The following is a 22,533-nucleotide window of genomic DNA, read 5'->3' on the forward strand; positions in this document are numbered from 1 at the left end:
GAGGTGTGATTTTAGACAATGTAATATGCCTGATGAAGACCTCAGTATGGGGTCGAAACGCGTTAACAGTGTTTGTTCTTAGTCATTTATCTTTATCTATGAATAAAACGCTTGTTCCTGAAAACCGATTACAAATTCATACCAGCACGGTAGCGCCCCAGCAAGGAGTTTTATTTCTTCCATTTCGTCTGTGACTACCGAATGCTGGGAGGATCTCCGTTTGAGGAACTCAAAACCCAGAGTCAACTCCGGAGGCCTGCAGACCGTGCCGACACTGGGGTCTTTATGACCCAAAATGCTTTAACCCCTTCTGGACCGAGCCAATTTTTGATTTTCGTTTTTCACTCCCCGCGTTCCAATATCCACAGGATCGGTGATCATTTTCTGATCGCTGAGGGCCACCACTGGGACCCCTGTAGATCGTGAGAATGGGTGTACCAAACCCCTAGATCCTCCTCACTTCACCACCCCCGCTGTAAGGAGGAGCTTGAATGGAGCTGCGGTCAAGCTTTATTTATGTCTATGAGAGTTCAGTCCTGCACACACAGCTGCCATTTGTTAAACTGTATAGTTGTAATTAAAAGCTTCCTATCAGGAGTCCAACCTGTCACAGTCCTGCTCTCACGGCTGAAATGTATAAAAATGTGTTACTGTAACGAAATCATATTATCATTGAGTTCATCATAATCCGGTCCTGCTTACACAGCTGAAATCTATTTGCACTGTATGGCCTCATGAACATGGCCGTGCCCGTAATCACGGCCCGCGATTGCGGGCACGGCCAGCCGCAGGCCGCATTTTTGGGCCCTTCTCCCATACAAAGTATGGGAGCACGGCCCGTAAAAAGCAAAAGATAGGACATGTCCTATCTTTGCGGTGCACTTCTACTGCACAGACACCTATCCGTAGCGATAGGGAAAGGTGTCCGTGGCCAATAGAAGCAAATGGGTCAGTAATTGCGGACCGTATTACAATCCGCAATTCCGGAGAATTTTTACGGTCATGTGCATGGGGCCTATCAGTGTAGGTAAAAGATATCAAGCTGGAGTCATTCCTGTCCAAAGTCCTGCTCACACAGCTGCAATTGGTTATAATATCTACTGTAAGGCCCCATGCACACATCCGTATTTTTTATCCATCCGTAAATACGGATCCGTAGTCAACGATAAATCATCCGCATATACGGAAGGGTGTCCGTAAATACATCCGTAATGTATCCGTATTTAGGGATCCACCAAAAAACGGGGAGGAATCTATTGTTGCAATATATCATCGTAGTTAAAGGCTGTCAGTCTTGAGTCCATCCTGACCCAGTCTTGCTCACACAGGTAAAGTTTATTTGAATGTATCAATGTAAGTAGATGTTAATATCCTTGAGTCCATCATGATCTGTCCTGCTCACACAGCTGCAGTTCACACTGTATCAGCGTAGATACCAGCCTAGAGTCCATCCTGTCCAAAGTCCTTCTCACACAGCTGCAATTAGTTCTAATATAGAAGTGTAGTTAAATGCTGTCAGCCTGAAGTCAGTCACGATCTAGTCCTGCTCACACAGTTGCAATTTGTTGCAATGTATCAGTGCAGGTAACTTATTAGCCTAGAGTCCAGGACGAAAAAGAGTTTTACGTTTAGAAAAGTTAGAAAACTTTTAATGAGGCCGGGTTCACACCTGACATTTTTGTCACTGTTTTAACACATTATGAAATGTGGAAAAATTCAAAAACTGCACTTTCTGAACCAATCCAAAGGCCAGCTTCAGACAGCTGTTGGGTGGCTGCATTTAAGCGTCCGTGTTATGTCATGAGTTCCAGAACCCCTGTAAATCTACTGAATCGAACTTACCGTAAATTACCAGATGACCCTATAGTGATCCAGGTTCGGTTCCGTAGACTCACAGGGACCAGGGCTGTATTTCCGTATCGTGGTCACTGCAATGCAGCCTTATTAGGGTATGTGCACACGTAGTGTTTTCAGCCATTTTTCGGGCCGTAAACGTCCCGAAAAACGGCTGAAAAATGGGAAGTAGAATGCATACAAACATCTGCCCATTGGTTTCAATGGAAATACGGCGTTCTGAGCCGACGGGGCGTTTTTTTACGCCTCGTTTTCCAAAAACGGCACGTAAAAAGATGCCCGCGAAAAAGAAGTGCATGTCACTTCTTGGGACGTTTTTGGAGCCTTTTTTCATTGACTCTATAGAAAAACAGCTCCAAAAACGGCCGTAAACACGCGAGTTTGATTAAAAAACAGCTGAAAATCAGGAGCAGTTTTCCCTTGAAAACAGCTTCGTATTTTCAGACGTTTTTTAGTAAGCGTGTGAACATAACCTGAGACTATGCGCACAAATAGCTTAAATGCTGCAGATTTTTCATCCGGATTTGCAGGCAGAACATCTGCAGCATATTACAGTAGCAGCAAAGCGGATGACATTTTTATATATCTCATTCATACATTACAGAAGATTTCTATGTGAAGGTTGGCATGTGGTGCAGGATTTAAATTCGCAGCATGTCAAATTTCACAGCGAATTTCACTAATTTCAATCAGGGAGTGAAATTCGAATCAAATTCCGCAGCAAGATCCGCACGTGTAACGTACATGTGAACAGTACATTTACCTTTATCAACCAGTGCCAGGCAGCTGCTGCCAAGGAAAATAAAACCATGGGATGCATCAAATGAGGCAAAGATGTTCATGACAAGAACATGTGTGGTCACGAGTCAGACCACACATAGAATATTTTGTACAATTTTGGGCACCTGTGTATAAGAAGGACATGGCTGAACTAGAACGGGTGCAAAGAAGGGCGACTAAAGTAATTATGGGAATGGGCGGATTGCAGAACAAGAAAGGTGATCAAACTTGGGACTGTTCAGTTTAGAAAAAAGATGACTTAGGGACGATCTAATTACAATGTACAAATATATAACTGGATAGTTCAGAGATCTTTCTAATGATCGTTTTATACCTAGGCCTGTAACAAGGACAAGGGGGCATCCTCTACATCTAGAGGAAAGAAGGTTTCACCACCATAACAGACGAGGGTTCTTTACTGTAAGAGCGGTGAGACGATGGAACGCTCTGCCACAGGACGTTGTGATGGTTGGTGCATTGATCAAGTTCAGGAAGGTTCTTGATGCCCGTCCTAAAAAAGATAATATTACAGGTTATGAGTCCTAAATTCTGGAGATGGGACGTTGATCCCGGGATTTATTCTGATTGACATAATAGTTAGGGAGGAATTTTTTACCCTAATGAGGCAATTGGCACCAACCTCATGGGTGTTTTGCCTTCTTCTGGATTAACATAGTTGGATTATAGGTTGGACCTGTGTCTTTTTTCAACCTTATCAACTACGTAACTGTATTTGCCTATAATAATTTAGTTACACAGTGTTAATTAGGGAAGAATGGTAAATGGCCTATTGAGTACAGGGCAGTCAGTCACTCTCCAAGCTGGATAAACCTGAACAACATAGGAAAGGAGAACATTAGGGAAAACAAGTGTATGAGTGTCATTAGCGGGCATCATGACCTTTCCATTGTAGTACATTGTGTTATCAGGACACTGTCCCATCTATTACAATATAACATTAGCTCGCCTACATCCATCTTATTCGCCAGGTATATCCACTTCTATCCCATGGACCAGTATATAACAAGCAGGAATGACCTTTCCTTTGAAGAAATGTGAAGGAAAATGAAAAATTGGGAACAGCTGACTATAATTTTACATTAAGTCCTCTCTCTGCTAGGCAGAACCGGATAACTTGAAGGTTGTTAGGGATTTTCTTGGTGAATTATGACCTGGTCAAGGCAACCTATCAGGCCTGTGTATTCAATAATGCATCATTATTAATGTGTTATCAAGTGTTGTGAATTAGAGAAATACTCCGGCAAAACCCATACACTGTGTTATGCTTAGTGAAGAGGCTGAATGGGGCGGAGCATGACACATTGATGTATAGAGACAATCCCAGTGTCATGCTCCGCCCCCTCAGCTCCTGCACAAGGCATCAAATTTTGTATCAGTTCTGCCTGGAGTGTTCGTTTTATTATGCGCTATGTAGTGTTTATTGGAGAAGACAGATGTCTGCCTTATTTCAGCATGGTTAAACGATAGCTGGAGTTTCTGTATGTGTAGATATCATAGGCAAACTTAGGTGGGGTGTCCACGTTCCTGAAACCACCCTTCCTCTCAACAGTTTAGAAAAAAAATAATCTTAATTTTATCATGTAACTCTAGGACTGTGTGAAGGGATGAAGGGGAACACTATGGATAGTGTATATCGAAATTACCACATTATCACCCTATTAACCATTACACCACTTTAGACCGCCAGGGATATTACAGGAACAATATCCCTAAACTACACTATGCAAAAATGTATAGAAGAAATAGTAAAGGGAGGAAACCTCCAGCTCACCAGTTTGGTGCGTCTCCTGACTCTCCGCTCGGATCCCCGCTACGGCTGGCGGTATGTATTAGAAGAAACAGAAGAAATGATCCAGCGCTGAGTTCAGTTGTTAATTAAAAAGGAAGCGATGTTCCCATCTTTATTGGGGTAATACAGATAAAAATCGTAGGGAGACGCAGTCCCAGGAAAAATGTGAGTAGGCGGTATGCCCTGGCCTACGCGTTTCGAGCAGCTCCTGTGCTCTTAGTCATGGCAAAGAAATTTGACATTTCTTTGCCATGACTAAGAGCACAGGAGCTGCTCGAAACGCGTAGGCCAGGGCATACCGCCTACTCACATTTTTCCTGGGACTGCGTCTCCCTACGATTTTTATCTGTATTACCCCAATAAAGATAGGAACATCGCTTCCTTTTTAATTAACAACTGAACTCAGCGCTGGATCATTTCTTCTGTTTCTTCAAAAATGTATAGAACATGTAGAAAGTTCGGAAAGTCAATATAATCAGGGTGGGTTTTGTCTCTGTGTCTCTGTTGTGGGCACCAACACACTTGCAAACTCTTTAAAAATGATTTACCCTAGGATATGTAACAGTATTATTCTCGCAATATGTTCACTCTACAATAATGGTAATGTAGATATCACTGATTAGTATCTTTAGGGGTATATATTGTTTGTTTAATGGTAGCAATATAGTTATATTGATTACAAGCTACAACCTGCCTGTGTGAAATACCCCACGCAGTTTGTAAAAAAATGTCTTCACTTAGGTTCAAGTGTTCATCACTTATATTCAAGTGTTAATACGCTTTCTTTGCCACTTTGGTCTCAGTGACTTGCTGGAAAGTTTTCTTGGGTGAGCTCAAAAATTGTGTCGGGCGGACTAGGTGTTGATTGTTTATACTTGGTTTTGATTTTTCTATTTTTGTTATTTAATATTCATTTTTTATTTTGATTTTTCAATTTTTTGTTGATATTTAATTCCAAATGGTGTAAAGTACGTCCGAGTATTGAGTTCAAATACCCTCAGGGGTATCTCCCCGTTCGTGTGATAATTCAGCCTGATAGATGCTGTGATGGTAATGTATAGCATACTAAAATTCTTTATACTATATACATGCAATACTACACCTAACCACATGGTGCGCTGTTAAAAACATGTCCATGAGTAACATGAACCACCAATCTATTACTATCAAACTTACTCAACTTTGTATGGAAATTAAGGGGTTTTCTAAGCTAAAAAGGTGTTTTTATTGTAAATCCAGAAACAGCATCATAATTGGCTATGGGCTGTGTCCAGTATTACAGTTTTAGGCCGAATTCAGACGAACGTGGGGCAAACTCGGATGTTAAAAAAGTCAGTTTTTCACGTCCTAGTTGCCCGCGTGCAGGTCCCGTTTTTACAGATCCCCTTAGACTTTCTATTTTTCAATGGACCCTTCACACGGACGTATACCACGGTCATCTGAATTCGGCCTTATAGGTAAAATTCATGTGTATGGGGCTAAACTACAATACCGGACCAATCCCATAGGCAGGGGTGGTGCTACTTGTAAACTTAGAAAACCCCTTTAAGCGTAAAATTTGGTGGTCCCATCTCGGTTCTTCACCACTTACTTTTGCATTTGCAGCATGAGCACCTTCTGAGCGCGGCAACCAATCACTGGCCACAGTGATGACATCACTGTGGATGACATGTCACTGTTGTGGCTAGAGATTGACTACCATGATCATCTGGCACTGGATGAGAGGTAACAAGAAGTGGGAACTTGGGAATGGTGCAGAATTTTAAATAAAAGTATTATATAGTAGAATAGTTTTATTCTTACATTTGGAGCCAATAGAAAACCATTTTTAGGGATCCGAACACCCCTATACAGAGAATCTATTGTCAGAAATAACCTATTGTTTCAATTAAGTTTGTATGTGAAACATATATATTTTTATTGAGGGATTTTTTATTTTATTTCTATGTTACTGTCTTATTTAAAAAAATACTTTGGAATATTGCCGTTTTCACACTGGCCACTGAGTCCTCACAATAGGCTGACACTTACTGTCACTTTTAAAGACTATGTAAACCTTTACTGGGCATTTTTCTTTTTAATAAACAGGTCAGTCAGTGTATTTGGTGTAACTATATAAATAGTTTTTTATTAAAATATCTTTTACCTTTTTTAGATAAAAGCTACTTTGTATTCTGTATACATAGCAGCTGTATCTAGTGATAAATCCTGCTCCCGTCAGTGGGTCCTGCGTGTCTGTCAGTTCATAACTTAGATGTGATAGATTAGAGATGGATCCTGTGTGTCAGAGGCACGCGGGACTGACGGATTCAGGTCATAGCGAACGATACAGCTACTCTGTATACAGAATACAGAGCAGCTGTATCTCAAAAGAGAATTATTTTTTTTTAATAAAAACTAATTATAAAGTTACACCAAACACACTGACGGACCTGTTTATTAAAAAAAGAAAAAATGCCCTTGAAAGGTTTACATAGCCTTTAAGCTTGTGCTGGGGGCAGCCTCAGCAGTCATCTCATTATCATCAGAGGGCAAAATTACAATGAAAGTCAACACTTCTATTATAAAGCAGGTTTCTCTATTGACAAAAGAGGATAGAAATAGATAATCTCCTCCTCTGCCGGCCAGTGACCTCTGCACATGTCATAGAGCATGCCCACTACACCCTCCCACAGAAGTCAATTAGTCATTTTCTGACTGAACTTTCTTATGTCCAGGGGCTGCTGTAAAGCAATTCTTTGGAAATGCTGCAAAACTTCAGGCAAGATGAGGGCCTTCAATGTAAAGAAAATAGAATAAAAAAATATAACATATAAAAAAAAAGCATAAGTTGATATAAAATGGTGCTTAAAGATGACTATATGCTTCAATAAACCTTTATTAAACATATGTACCATTTAGGTTCAACACATAATAAACTGCTTGGCATTACCTGGGATATCCGCGACATTCATACTTGTCTTATTTAATAGGACCTTTCGGAGGGATTTACGCCGTATATTATGCATCTGATTGTGCTACTTCTTTCCGTGGTGGTAGATGTAAGTACACCGTGACATATATAAGATGAGGCATCTCCTTCTGCTGAAATTATTCCCTTTAACATTTCCTTATAAAGTCAGCGTTAAGCTTTGTGAAATGAAATCTGTCAGGGAGCAGCTAAAGAGCGGCTCAAGTGGTCCTTTATCTCAGGAAGAGAGAGAAAAAAATGGATAAAATCAAGACTCGGAAAAGCTTCTTTTCACAGTTTGAAAATAGAGAACCTCAAAAGGTGAAAGAACCGGAGAAGAGGCGGCATTTGTTCTCCTGGATGTTAGCAGCGCGGCAGGGAAGATGCTGCTCCGTACACTTTTAAACTTCTTAAGAGTGATCAAAGAATCTCTATGTGTTCAATAATGTATGAGACAAAGGTAACTGACTGCACTATTTTTATACCGATGCTACTTTGATCTGAGCGCACAGCGAGAGGACTAATGACAGTCCTGTCTGTTTACACTCACGTCGGAGAAGATTCCTTCCCATTACTTAAAACAATAAATTAAATACTGGTAAGGAAACTTGTGAAGTGCACAGCAGATGAAGAGCATAGAGTAAGGGCATGTTCAGATGTGGCGGAATTGCTGTTGAATTCTGCTACGGACAGTCCGCAGTGGAAATCCGCAGCAGCCTTTTTTTTCCATTGGCTTCTATACCTTTTTAGGTTACTTAGTTCAGACGTTGAGGAAAATAACAGTGTGTAATTTAGGCTGCGGTGAAGAATTTTCCCTCCAGAGCATGCACTGCCTGTTGCGGAGAAGAAACGGAATTTCACTGCGGATTTCAGCCTTTGCAATGCAAAGGCTGAAATCTGCGGCACGTCCGCTGTGATATCCGCAACATCTGAAATAACTGCCAAATATGCAATTGTTGCTGCAGACTCTTTGTGTAATTGCTGCAAATTTGTAGCAACATTTACAGCGGAAAAATTCCGCCACATCTGAGCATGCCCTAAAAAGCACAGACATTAAGGGCATGGCCAGACGTGGCGGAATTGCTCTGGAATTCTGCAGCGGACATTTTCTCCATTGGTTTCCACACCTTTTTAGTTAGGTTCGTGCACACGTAGCGGAAAACTCTGTTGCGGACCATAGGCTGCGGTGCGGAATTTGGTGTCCGCAGCCTACACTGGCTGTTGTGGACGTGTAGCGGACTTGTTGCAGACTTATTGCAGAATTTCTCCATTGACTTCAATTCTGCAATGAAATCCGCAGATGTTATGTGTGTTGCGTTGCGTTGCGTATTGGTTTTACAAACAGGATATTTCTTCATTCTGGCTGGACCTATGTGTTTCGAGGTCTATAGCCAGACTGAGAAGAAATGTTTTAAAAGACAGCAGGATGTACTCTTCACCTGAATACGCAACTGCTAATCCGCATCAATTTACTGCACATTTTAGGCAAAGCCGCAACAGAATCTGCAATGCAAATACAGTGTCTGCAGAAATACGCCACGTCTGGCCATGCCCTTAGGCAGTGGCGTAACTACCGCTCTAGCAGTCGTAGCGGCTGTTAGGGGGCCCGCAGTATGAGGGGACCCGTGCCACCCGCCGGCAAGGGCCCCCCCAAGGCCGGAGGCTCCGCTAGCAGCCCCTATGGCTGCTACAGCGTGATGCCACTGAAGGGGTTGTTCCTACAAAAGACATGCATCCCCTATCCACAGGATAGGGGATGCATGTGTAATCGCTGGGACGCCCAGCAATAAGGAGAACTGGGGACCGAAAAGTCCCCCGATGTTCTCCATGGCAAACCTAGGACTTCCGAGGTCTGTCTGCAGCTCCATAGAAATGAATTGTGCACTGGTCGCGCTTGTGCGGATGCGTGACCAGCACACATTTCATTTTTATTGAATTGCGCAGACTCCGGAAGTCCGAGGTTAGTCATAGTCATAGAGAACTGTTATCTACAGGGGGGTTCTTTATTGTGTTATCTACAGGGGGGGTTCTGTATGGTGTTATCTACAGGGGGGGTCTGTATGACGTTATATACAGGGTAGGGGTCTGTATGGCGTTATCTACAGGGGGATCTGTATGGCGTTATCTACAGGGGGTCTGTATGGCGTAATCTACAGGGGGGGGTTCTGTATGGTGTTATCTACAGGTGGGGGGGTTCTGTATGGCGTAATTTACAGGGGGGGTTTCTGTATGGCGTAATCTACAGGGGGTGTCTGTATGGCGTTATCTACAGGGGGGGTTTGTATGGCGTTATCTACAGGGGGGTCTGTATGGTGTTATCTACAGGGGGTCTGTATGGCGTTATCTACAGGAGGGGGGTCTATATGGCGTTATCTACAGGGGGGACTCTGTATGGCGTTATCTACAGGGGGTTCTGTATGGTTTTATCTACAGGGGCGGTCTGTATGTCGTTATCTACAGGGGGGTCTGTATGGTATTATCTACAGGGGGACTCTGTATAGCGTTATCTAGAGGGGGGACTCGGTATAGCATTATCTACAGGGGGGTTCTGTATGATTTTATCTACAGGGGGGGTCTGTATGGCGTTATCTACAGCGGGGGTCTGTATGGTATTATCTACAGGGGGGACTCTGTATGACGTTATCTACAGGGGGGACTCTGTATGGCGTTATCTAAAGGGGGGGTCTGTATGGCGTTATCTACAGGGGGGTCTGTATGGTGTTATCTACAGGGGGGTCTGTATGGTGTTATCTACAGGGGGGATCTGTATGGCGTTATCTACAGGTGGGCTGTATGGCGTTATCTACAGGGGGGATTGGGGCTATAAGATGTTATCTACAGGGGGCTGTGTATGGTGCTATCTATAGGGGGGCGCTGTGTAATGGAATATATAGGGAGGCACTATCTACAAGGGTGGGGTTGTGTGATACCCAGCGGAGGGGGGGCCCCAGTCAAAAGTTTGCTATGGGGCCTAGTCTTTCCTAGTTACGCCCCTGCCCTTAGGGTATGTTCACGCACAGAGTTTTTGGGCTAATTTTGGGGCCTCGACATACACCTTGAAAAATACTAGCTAAAAGCCTGCAAACATCTGCCCATTGAATTCAATAAAAAAAATGTTGTTTAGGGGCATTTTTTACGCCGCTGTTGTAAAAAACGGCGCATAAAAAGACGCACCATAAAATGAAGGAGCATGTTACTTTTTGAGCCGTTTTTGGAGCTGTTTTTCATTGTGCCAATGGAAAAACAGCTCCAAAAACGCCTCCCAAAACATTTTCGGCTGCAAAAAATGGCTGAAAATCAGAGGCTATTTTCCCTTGAAAACAGCTCCGTCATTTTCAAACATTTTAGATTTTTTTGTGTGAACATAGCCTCGTAGTGTATCACTATTAACAGGTATTTATTTCGTTATTTTCTTTATGTATATATTAATTAATGTTTTGATTTATTTGTGTGTGTATTTGTTCATTTGATCTTATTTAAGTGGATAAGTATTTATATATTTGTTTATTTGTTTGATTTAATAGGATAAAATAATCCATAAAAATTGCATTGGGTGTATGTGAATCAGTTGAATAAAAAAACAAAAACATAATATATACTATTGCATATAAAATGACAAAACTTCTTGATAAGTCAGGGCATGTTTAGACGTGGCAGAAATTTTCCGCTGCCCGATTTTGTTAAAAATACTGTGGCAATTACACAAAGAATCTTCAGCAATATTTGCATATTTGACAGGTAATTCAGACGTTGCGTACTACAGTAGATATATTCTTGTACATAGGAGGCAGTATTATAGTAGTTATATTCTTGTATATAGGAGCAGTATTATAGTAGTTATATTCTTGTATATAGGAGCAGTATTATAGTAGTTATATTCTTGTTTATAGGGGGCAGTATTATAGTAGTTATATTCTTGTATATAGGAGCTGTATTATAGTAGTTATATTCTTGTATATAGGGAGCAGTATTATAGTAGTTATATTCTTGTATATAGGGGCAGTATTATAGTAGTTATATTCTTGTATATAGGAGCAGTATTATAGAAGTTATAATCTTGTATATAGGAGGCAGAATTATAGTAGTTATATTCTTGTATATAGGAGCAGTATTATAGTAGTTATATTCTTGTATATAGGAGCAGTATTATAGTTGTTATATTCTTGTATATAGGAGCAGTATTATAGTAGTTATATTCTTGTATATAGGGGGCAGTATTATAGTAGTTATATTCTTGTATATAGGAGCAGTATTATAGTAGTTATATTCTTGTATATAGGAGCAGTATTATAGTAGTTATATTCTTGTATATAGGGAGCAGTATTATAGTAGTTATATTCTTGTACATAGGAGGCAGTATTATAGTAGTTATATTCTTGTATATAGGAGCAGTATTATAGTAGTTATATTCTTGTATATAGGGGCAGTATTATAGTAGTTATATTCTTGTACATAGGGGGCAGTATTATAGTAGTTATATTCTTGTATATATGGGCAGTATTATAGTAGTTATATTCTTGTATATAGGGGCAGTATTATAGTAGTTATATTCTTGTATATAGGGGCAGTATTATAGAAGTTATATTCTTGTATATAGGGGGCAGTATAATAGTAGTTATATTCTTGTATATAGGGGGCAGTATTATAGTAGTTATATTCTTGTATATAGAGGGCAGCATTATAGTAGTTATATTCTTGTATATAGGAGCAGTATTATAGTAGTTATATTCTTGTATATAGGAGGCAGATTTATAGTAGTTATATTCTTGTATATAGGAGCAGTATTATAGTAGTTATATTCTTGTATATAGGACCAGTATTATAGTACTTATATTCTTGTATATAGGGGCAGTATTATAGTAGTTATAATCTTGTATATAGGGGGCAGTATTATAGTACTTATATTCTTGTATATAGGGGCAGTATTATAGTAGTTATATTCTTGTATATAGGGGACAGTATTATAGTAGTAATATTCTTGTATATAGGGGCAGTATTATAGTTGTTATATTCTTGTATATAGGAGCAGTATTATAGGAGTTCTATTCTTGTATATAGGGAGCAGTATTATAGTAGTTATATTCTTGTATATATGGGCAGTATTATAGTTGTTATATTCTTGTATATAGGAGCAGTATTATAGGAGTTCTATTCTTGTATATAGGGAGCAGTATTATAGTAGTTATATTCTTGTATATATGGGCAGTATTAGGGCATGCCCAGACGTGGCGGAGTTGCAGATTCTGTTGCGGCTCTGCCTAAAATGGGCATTAAATCGATGCGGACTAGCCGTTGCGTATTGAGGTGAAAGTACTTCCCTTCTCTCTATCAGTGCAGGATAGAGAGAAGGGACAGCCCTTTCCCTAGTAAAAACAAATTCATACTTACCCTTGGTGACGCGTCCCTCTTTCGCCATCCAGCCCGACCTCCCTGGATGACGTGGCAGTCCATGTGACCGCTGCAGCCTGTGATTGGCCTGTGATTGGCTGCAGCCGTCACTTGGACTGAAACGTCATCCCGGGAGGCAGGACTGGAGGAAGAAGCAGGGAGTTCTCGGTAAGTATGAACTTCAATTTTTTTTACAGGTTGATGTATATTGTGATCGGTAGTCACTGTCCAGGGTGCTGAAACAGTTACTGCCGTTCCTTATCTCTTTCAGCACCCTGGACAGTGACTATTTACTGATGTCGCCTAGCAACGCTCCCGTAATTACGGGTGCACACACGTAGTCACCCGTAATTACGGGAGCCCCATTGACTTCAGTCTGGCTGTAGACCTAGAAATACATTGGTCCAGCCAGAATGAAGAAATGTTATGTTAGTAAAACCAATACGCTATGCAGCACACATAACATGTACATGACATCTGCGGACTTCATTGTGGAATTTTGACTCTCCATTGAAGTGAATGGAGAAATTCCGCAATGAGTCCGCAACAAGTCCGCTACACGTCCACAACAACCATTGTATGCTGCGGACACCAAATCCTGCACTGCAGCCTATGCTACGCAGTGGAATTGTCCACAACGTGTAAACGAACGCAACCACAAAGCTGTGGAAGGCAATGGAGAAACATGTACGCTGCAGATTTCCGCTGCGGACAGTCCGCAACGGAATTCCAGAGCAATTCCGCCACGTTTGGTCATGCCCTTATAGTAGTTATATTCTTTATATATAGGGACAGTATTATAGTAGTTATATTCTTTATATATAGGGACAGTATTATAGTAGTTATATTCTTGTATATAGGGGGCTGTATTATATTAGTTATATTCTTGTCCATAGGAGAGGATAGACGTGTGCTTGTGAGTTCCCTGTTAGGACTATGCATGGCTTCTGACCCAGGTGGAGGGGAGGGGTCCTGAGCTGATGATCCTGGGAAAGCCCAGAGTCTGGAGTTTGACCTGCAGCATGGAGATGGTGGAGGTGATGATCTGGAAATGGTGGCTGGTGAGTCAACTGAATCTCATGATGTTGGTGAATTGTGCACAAAAATGACAAAGAAAAATATCTTTAAAATGGAAATGCAAGTTCGCAAATTGAGAACTGAAATTAACCAAGAGACTGATCCAAAGGCAAAGCTGATGAAATGTGAGTGTCTGGATGTTTGCACACGTGAGCTGGTTATATTGAAGGAGAGATTGCAGAAAGAATCATGCACAGTACCCAAAATAAAGAACTGGGCAATTGAGAACAAAAGGGAGACCAGAGTCCAAACGGTCAAGAGGAAAAATATAATTGCAAAAAAAGACACTGACTATAATATTGTGGCACAGGGAAACCCTGGAAGATATGAGTGTGCAGTGGCTGGAGGATCACATCTCTCATCATGTGTGGGGTCTGTGCAATCAGCCAACACAAATGCTGCTAAAGCTGCAGAGAAATGTGTGCCAGCTGACGAGGGGTTAACTGCAGTAGACTCTATGTGCAGTACTGATGAAGTGAATGCGAGTGGCACTCCTGGGAGTGAGCAAGAAAGTGCCGCATATACTGACATTGTAAGTGAGACCTCGCTCACCGCGGTGATTGACAGTCTATCTGATGAACCAGCGGCACAGGCTGAGGCGGACATTGCAGACCCTGTTCTGGAGGTTCAGCCGTCCGCAGTGTCAGTGAATGGAGTGCAGGTTACACAGCGATCAGGAGCAGACACAGGAGGATCTGCAGTACAATCAGCTGAGGAGAGGTCCTAGTCCTGACCCACCTGCTGACAGACCTCAGTACAGGAGACTGTTCTCCAGTGTCACAAGACCGACTAACCCCACACCTCAGAGGAGGAACGCGGTCAGAATCAGGTACTCGGGACCAGAGGAAAACCTCCCCTCCAGACTCCACATTGGGAAAGTTTTGTTGAAGGAGTTTATGAAGTTTAAAGCTTCTGAGGTGTTCGCTCTGATCCACGTTCCCTCCAGCAGGAATTATGACATCAGTTTCAAGCTGCAATATAGTCTAGACTTATTCTGGAGTATTTATAATGATACAAAGGAGCACGCAATGTGGGAGCATCTACATGCCATCCAGCTGACTAAACCCCAGGTAGTCACTGCCACCGTCCTGTTCCAGTCTGAGGTGGTGGCTCTGGCAGATTTGCAGCACTGGTTGAGCAGATATTGTGATGTGAAGAGACTGCCAACAAAGATCTATGATGAGGAGGAGATCTGGAATGGAGGATATTCTGTCAAGATCCAGCTGGTTCAGGAGAATGGAGTGACAAGACATCTGCCGCACTCCTTCTACCTGGGCTCGGAGAGAGGCGTATGTTACTACCCTGGTCAACCGCGACTGTGCCATAGATGTGGGGGCAGGCACCTGGCATTCAACTGTTCCCGTATTAAGTGCTCACTATGTGGTCAGTTTGGGCATGTGAAAGATGATTGTACAGGACCTGTCATCTGTAACCTGTGCTTGGGACCTGGACATACATTCCGGGAGTGTCCGCATGCAGAACATAATAAAGAGGAGACCTTTAAAGAAGCCATGGAGGAAGACCAGGAGGATGTCTCCATATGTGTAGATACAACCCCAGAACCTGGAAACCCCAATGATGATGTGAGCCAAAGTACCAGAGATCGTGCTCCAGAGACGAATGTCCCATCTGTGGATGCTGCACAAGTGTCACCAGCCACTGAAAATAGAGGTCATGCTAAAAGCAAAATATCCAGTCACTCTGTCACCAAACATCTGCCCGACACCAGTAAGGAACCAGCTGATCCAGCCGCAGCGACCAGTAAAAAACCAGCTGGGCCAGCCGCAGCGACCAGTAAAAAACCAGCTGATCCAGCCGCAGCGACCAGTATGGATGAGGAGGGATTTCAGACGGTTAAAAGGAGAAGTAAAACAGATGATTCTTCTAGGAAAAAAATCACTGCTGCAAAGAAATCACCGGAGTCTCCAGTGCTGGCGATAACTGGGGGACGTTACTGTGCGCTGGGGGAAGATGACCAGGAAGAAGAAGCAGAGATGGAGCAAGTCTCCTCACACAACCCAGATGACGAACCTCAGGATGAAGACGCTGACCCCCCAATGTCCACCAAAAGATGGGGTGTAACGGGACATAGCAGTGGAAGAAGGAAAAAAAGTAGGAAAGACATGTAACCAAGATGAGGCTGAAAATCACCTCCTATTAACGTGAACAGCGTGAAGAATAGGAGCAAGCGGCGGGCGATATTCCAGCGTCTGTCTGACGACAAAACCAATGTCATCTTTATACAAGAGACTTATCTACAGAGTAATGTCCCTGCTGTGTCCCTGTCCCTGCAGTCACCACATCTAGTGGGACAGTGAAGCTCTTTGCTGCTGTATGGAGACTTCTACCCCGAACTCCGTTTATATCATAGAGGTTCACTATATGTTATAAATGTGGTGACCGTGTACCCTCTGTGGTGTGCGCGATGCTGCCCGGTCACCAATAAAGTAGAACTCTCCTGTAAAACTGTCTAGAATAATATCATGAAAAATAGTTTAAACAATCTATTCTGGAGCAATATTCATATATTATGGTTTGTTTAATGATTGTGATGTTATTAAGAGACAAATGTTTATTTTCTTTATCTGTTATGAGTGTATTGCAATATTGTATTAATTTGTTGCAAGTTTTCAAATAAAAAAGATAATTATATTAGTTATATTCTTGTATATAGGGGGCAGTATTATAGTAGTTATATTCTTGTATATAGGGGGCAGTATTATAGTAGTTATATTCTTGTATGTAGGGGGCGGTATTATAGTAGTTATATTCTTGTATATAGGGGGCAGAATTATAGTAGTGATATTCTTGTATATAGGAGGCAGAATTATAGTAGTTATATTCTTGTATATAGGAGCAGTATTATAGTAGTTATATTCTTGTATATAGGAGCAGTATTATAGTACTTATATTCTTGTATATAGGGGCAGTATTATAGTAGTTATATTCTTGTATATAGGAGCAGTATTATAGTAATTATATTCTTGTACATAGGAGGCAGTATTATAATAGTTATATTCTTAGATATAGGAGGCAGTATTATAGTAGTTATATTCTTGTATATAATGGGCAGTATTATAGTAGTTATATTCTTGTACATAGGAGCAGTATTATAGTAGTTATATTCTTGTATATAGGCGGCAGTATTATAGTAGTTATATTCTTGTATATAGGAGCAGTAATATAGTAGTTATATTCTTGTATATAGGAGCAGTATTATAGTAGTTATATTCTTGTATATAGGAGCAGTATTATAGTGGTTATATTCTTGTATATAGGGGCAGTATTATAGTAGTTATATTCTTGTATATAGGGGCAGTATTATAGTAGTTATATTCTTGTATATAGGGGGCAGTAGTATAGTAGTTATATTCTTGTATATAGGGGGAAGTATTATAGTAGTTATATTCTTGTATATAATGGGCAGTATTATAGTAGTTATATTCTTGTACATAGGAGGCAGTATTATAGTAGTTATATTCTTAGATATAGGAGGCAGTATTATAGTAGTTATATTCTTGTAAATAATGGGCAGTATTATAGTAGTTATATTCTTGTACATAGGAGCAGTATTATAGTAGTTATATTCTTGTATATAGGCGGCAGTATTATAGTAGTTATATTCTTGTATATAGGAGCAGTATTATAGTAGTTATATTCTTGTATATAGGAGCAGTATTATAGTGGTTATATTCTTGTATATAGGGGGCAGTATTATAGTAGTTATATTCTTGTATATAGGGGCAGTATTATAGTAGTTATATTCTTGTATATAGGGGGTAGTAGTATAGTAGTTCTATTCTTGTATATAGGGGGAAGTATTATAGTAGTTATATTCCTGTATATAATGGGCAGTATTATAGTAATTATATTCTTGTATATAGGGGCAGTATTATAGTAGTTATATTCTTGTATATAGGGGCAGTATTATAGTAGTTATATTCTTGTATATAGGGACAGTATTATAGTAGTTATATTCTTGTATATAGGGGCAGTATTATAGTAGTTATATTCTTGTATATAGGGGCAGTATTATAGTAGTTATATTCTTGTATATAGGGCGCAGTATTATAGTTGTTATATTCTTAGATATAGGAGGCAGTATTATAGTAGTTATATTCTTGTATATAATGGGCAGTATTATAGTAGTTATATTCTTGTACATAGGAGCAGTATTATAGTAGTTATATTCTTGTTTATAGGGGCAGTATTATAGTAGTTATATTCTTGTATATAGGGGCAGTATTATAGTAGTTATATTCTTGTATATAGGGGGCAGTATTATAGTAGTTATATTCTTGTATATAGGGGCAGTATTATAGTAGTTATATTCTTGAATATAGGGGGCAGTATTATAGTAGTTATATTCATGTATATAGGGGCAGTATTATAGTACTTATATTCTTGTATATAGAGGTCAGTATTATAGTACTTATATTCTTGTATATAGGGGCAGTATTATAGTAGTTATATTCTTGTATATAGGAGCAGTATTATAGTAGTTATATTCATGTATATAGGGGCAGTATTATAGTAGTTATATTCTTGTATATAGGGGCAGTATTATAGTAGTTATATTCTTGTATATAGGGGGCAGTATTATAGTAGTTATATTCTTGTATATAGGGGCAGTATTAGGGCAAAGCCCCACGTGGCGGAATTGCTCTTGAATTCCGCTGCGGACACTCCGCAGCGTTAATCCGCAGCGGAGCCGTTTCTCCATTGCCTTCCACTTCTTTTTAGTAGGCTTCGTTTAGACGTGGCTGAAAATTCCGCTGCGGAGCATAGGCTGCGGTGCGGAACTTGGTGTCCGCAGCATACAATGGATGTTGCGGACCAGTGGCGGACTGGTTGCGGACTCATTGCGGAAGTTCTCCATTGACTTCAATGGAGATTCTAAATTCCGCAATGAAGTCCGCAGCTGTCATGCACATGTTATGTGTGCTGCGGATGCGTCTTGCTTTTTTGACATGACATTTCTTCATTCTGGCTGGACCTATGTATTTCTAGGTCTACAGCCAGACTGAGGAAGTCAATGGGGCTCCCGTAATTACGGGAGCGTTGCTAGGAGACGTCAGTAAATAGTCACTGTCCAGGGTGCTGAAAGAGTTAAGCGATCGGCAGTAACTGTTTCTGCACCCTGGACAGTGACTACCGATCCCAATATACAGCAACTTGTAAAAAAAATAGAAGTTCATACTTACCGAGAACTCCCTGCTTCTGTCTCCAGTCCGGCTTCCCAGGATGACGTTTCAGTCTAAGTGACGGCTGCAGCCAATCACAGGCTGCAGCGGTCACATGGACTGCCGCGTCATCCAGGGAGGTCGGGCTGGATGCCGAAAGAGGGACGCGTCACCAAGACAACGGCCGGTAAGTATGAAATTGGTTTACTTTCACTAGGGAAAGTGCTGTCCCTTCTCTCTATCCTGCACTGATAGAGAGAAGGGAAGCACTTTTACCGCAGTCCGCAGCAGCTAGTCCGCATCAATTTACTGCACATTTTGGGCAGATCCGCCGCAGAATCTGCAACGCAGATTCTGTGCGGCATTGATGCGGACAGCTGCGGAGGAAAACTGCCACGTGGGACCATGCCCTTATAGTAGTTATATTCTTGTATATAGGGGGCAGTATTATAGTAGTTATATTCTTGTATATAGGGGGAAGTAGTATAGTAGTTATATTCTTGTATATAGGGGGCAGTATTATAGTAGTTATATTCTTGTATATAGGAGCAGTATTATAGTAGTTATATTCTTGTATATAGGGGGCAGTATTATAGTAGTTATATTCTTGTATATAGGGGCAGTATTATAGTAATTATATTCTTGTATATAGGGGCAGTATTATAGTAGTTATATTCTTGTATATAGGGGCAGTATTATAGTAGTTATATTCTTGTATATAGGAGGCAGTTTTATAGTAGTTATATTCTTGTATATAGGGGGCAGTATTATAGTAGTTATATTCTTGTATATAGGAGCAGTATTATAGTAGTTATATTCTTGTATATAGGGGCAGTATTTTTAGTAGTTATATTCTTGTATATAGGAGCAGTATTATAGTAGTTATATTCTTGTATATAGGGGGCAGTAATATAGTAGTTATATTCTTGTATATAGGGGCAGTATTATAGTAGTTATATTGTTGTATATAGGAGCAGTAGTATAGTAGATATATTCTTGTATATAGGAGCAGTATTATAGTGGTTATATTCTTGTATATAGAGGGCAGTATTATAGCAGTTATATTCTTGTATATAGGACAGTATTATAGTAGTTATATTCTTGTATATAGGAGCAGTATTATAGTAGTTATATTCTTGTATATAGGGGCAGTATTATAGTAGTTATATTCTTGTATATAGGGGGCAGTAGTATAGTAGTTATATTCTTGTACATAGGGGATAGTAATATAGCAGACATATTCATGTAATTATTATTATGCCTTTAGTTGTGCACTGCAGCACACATGGAAACTTTACCCAAGGTTATGATAATATGAAAAATGTGCAACATCGTGACGAATGATGGATTACACATTTAAAAAAATACATAGATATGTAGTATAACCTTTTTGATATAATAACCTCATTGTATAACTTTTAAATTATTGCTACATAATTCCTCTTAAAGGATCTCTATAATTATAATCATGAATAGCGTAGTCCAAGGCTTCGTGTTTTGTTTCTACATTTTCGTTTTTTTTGCAACATACACATTTATCCTTCTTGTATCATTAGAAAGAATTTAGTAGAGAAAAAATTAAAAAGAAATGTGCACACAAAAAAATCTAAGAATAAAAATAATAATATTGTCATCGATAGCTTCAAAACCAATATTCCAGCTTCCAAATTCCCTGGTGCCTGCACTTTCCACTTATGAACTGCAGATGGCAGTGTTTAATTATTAATGTCAAATTCTCTCTATTTTTCAAAGTACAATTAAAAAAAATAAGATTGTGAACGGGAAATAATAAGACCATTAATTAACCCATTTTTCATGTTATTTTGACTTGAGACATATTGTTTTGTTTATTTATGATTCACAATAATAACGCGGTTTTTATCGCTGATCTGTTGTTTTCAGCGTGAGAATTTTACAGAATCTCACTCCGCACCGGGGTTTGAGAATCTCTAATTTACGTTTAAATAAATAGTAATAACCCAGTACCTATTGTTTAATGCACTGCTCCCCTAACCCCTATTGTGCTGCATTTATTGCCGACAGCCGGAGCTGGCAACGAGAGGGGGATATATGAATATTATGTGGCGCTACACGCTGGGCTGTGCCTCTAATTGAACTTCCACAGCAAGGAGAACTCAGATTTTCCCCCATTTTTAAATTGTCATCTCTGTAAATCTCTGAGGGTTTTTGAATGAGCATTTACATCTGAAGCAAAGAGGCTAAAATTTCCTCTTGTAGATTTTCCTATAAATTCCAGCCGCACTGAATATAAAGGGGCACAGTTTTAATTAAACATCACACTCTGTGGCTCACTTAAAGACCTAACATATGGGCATATAAAAACCCAACCTGTAGCAGAAGCTGCTGTGAAATCAAGCAAAGAAAAACATTATTGTGTTATTGCAGGTTCTCTCCACTCTTAAGGAACATTAAGGGTTAAAGGGCATGTCCACCTTCAGATACCATGTTATATACACATAGAATAAATGTACAGAAAAAGTTACTGAGTACATACATGACATTATTTTGGATTATACCTGTATCTACTCCAGAGCTGCACCCACTATTCTGCTGGTGGAGTCACTGTGTACATACATTACATTACTTATCCTGTACTGATCCCGAGTTACATCCTGTATTATACTCCAGAGCTGCACTCACTATTCTGCTGCTGGAGTCACTGTGTACATACATTACATTACTTATCCTGTACTGATCCGGCGTTACATCCTGTATTATACTCCAGAGCTGCACTCACTATTCTGCTGGTGGAGTCACTGTGTACATCCATTACTTATCCTGTACTGATCCTGGGGTTCATTCTGTATTATACTCCAGAGCTGCACTCACTATTCTGCTGGTGGAGTCACTGTGTACATACATTACTTATCCTGTACTGATCCTGGGGTTCATTCTGTATTACATTCCAGAGATGCACTTACTGTTCTAATGTTTTGCTGGTGGAGTCACTGTATACATATATTACTTATCCTGAGTTACATCCTGTATTATACTCCAGAGCTGCACTCGCTATTCTGCTGGTAGAATCATTGTGTACATACATTACATTACTTATATTGCACTGATGATTTGCATTCTGGGAAGTATTATATTTATACTGTACATTGATCTCATGTAGGAAAAACTATCTGCCTAGATAGATAGATAGATAGATAGATAGATAGATAGATAGATAGATAGATAGATAGATAGATAGATAGATAGATAGATAGATAGATATGATAGATAGATAGATAGATAGATAGATAGATATGAGATAGATAGATAGATAGATAGATAGATAGATAGATAGATAGATAGATAGATAGATAGATAGATAGATAGATAGATAGATAGATAGATAGATAGATAGATAGATAGATAGATAGATATGAGATAGATAGATATGAGATAGATAGATAGATAGATAGATAGATAGATAGATAGATAGATAGATAGATAGATAGATAGATAGATAGATATGAGATAGA

The sequence above is a fragment of the Rhinoderma darwinii genome, chromosome 5 (assembly GCF_050947455.1).
Source record: "Rhinoderma darwinii isolate aRhiDar2 chromosome 5, aRhiDar2.hap1, whole genome shotgun sequence".
NCBI lineage: Eukaryota > Metazoa > Chordata > Amphibia > Anura > Rhinodermatidae > Rhinoderma > Rhinoderma darwinii.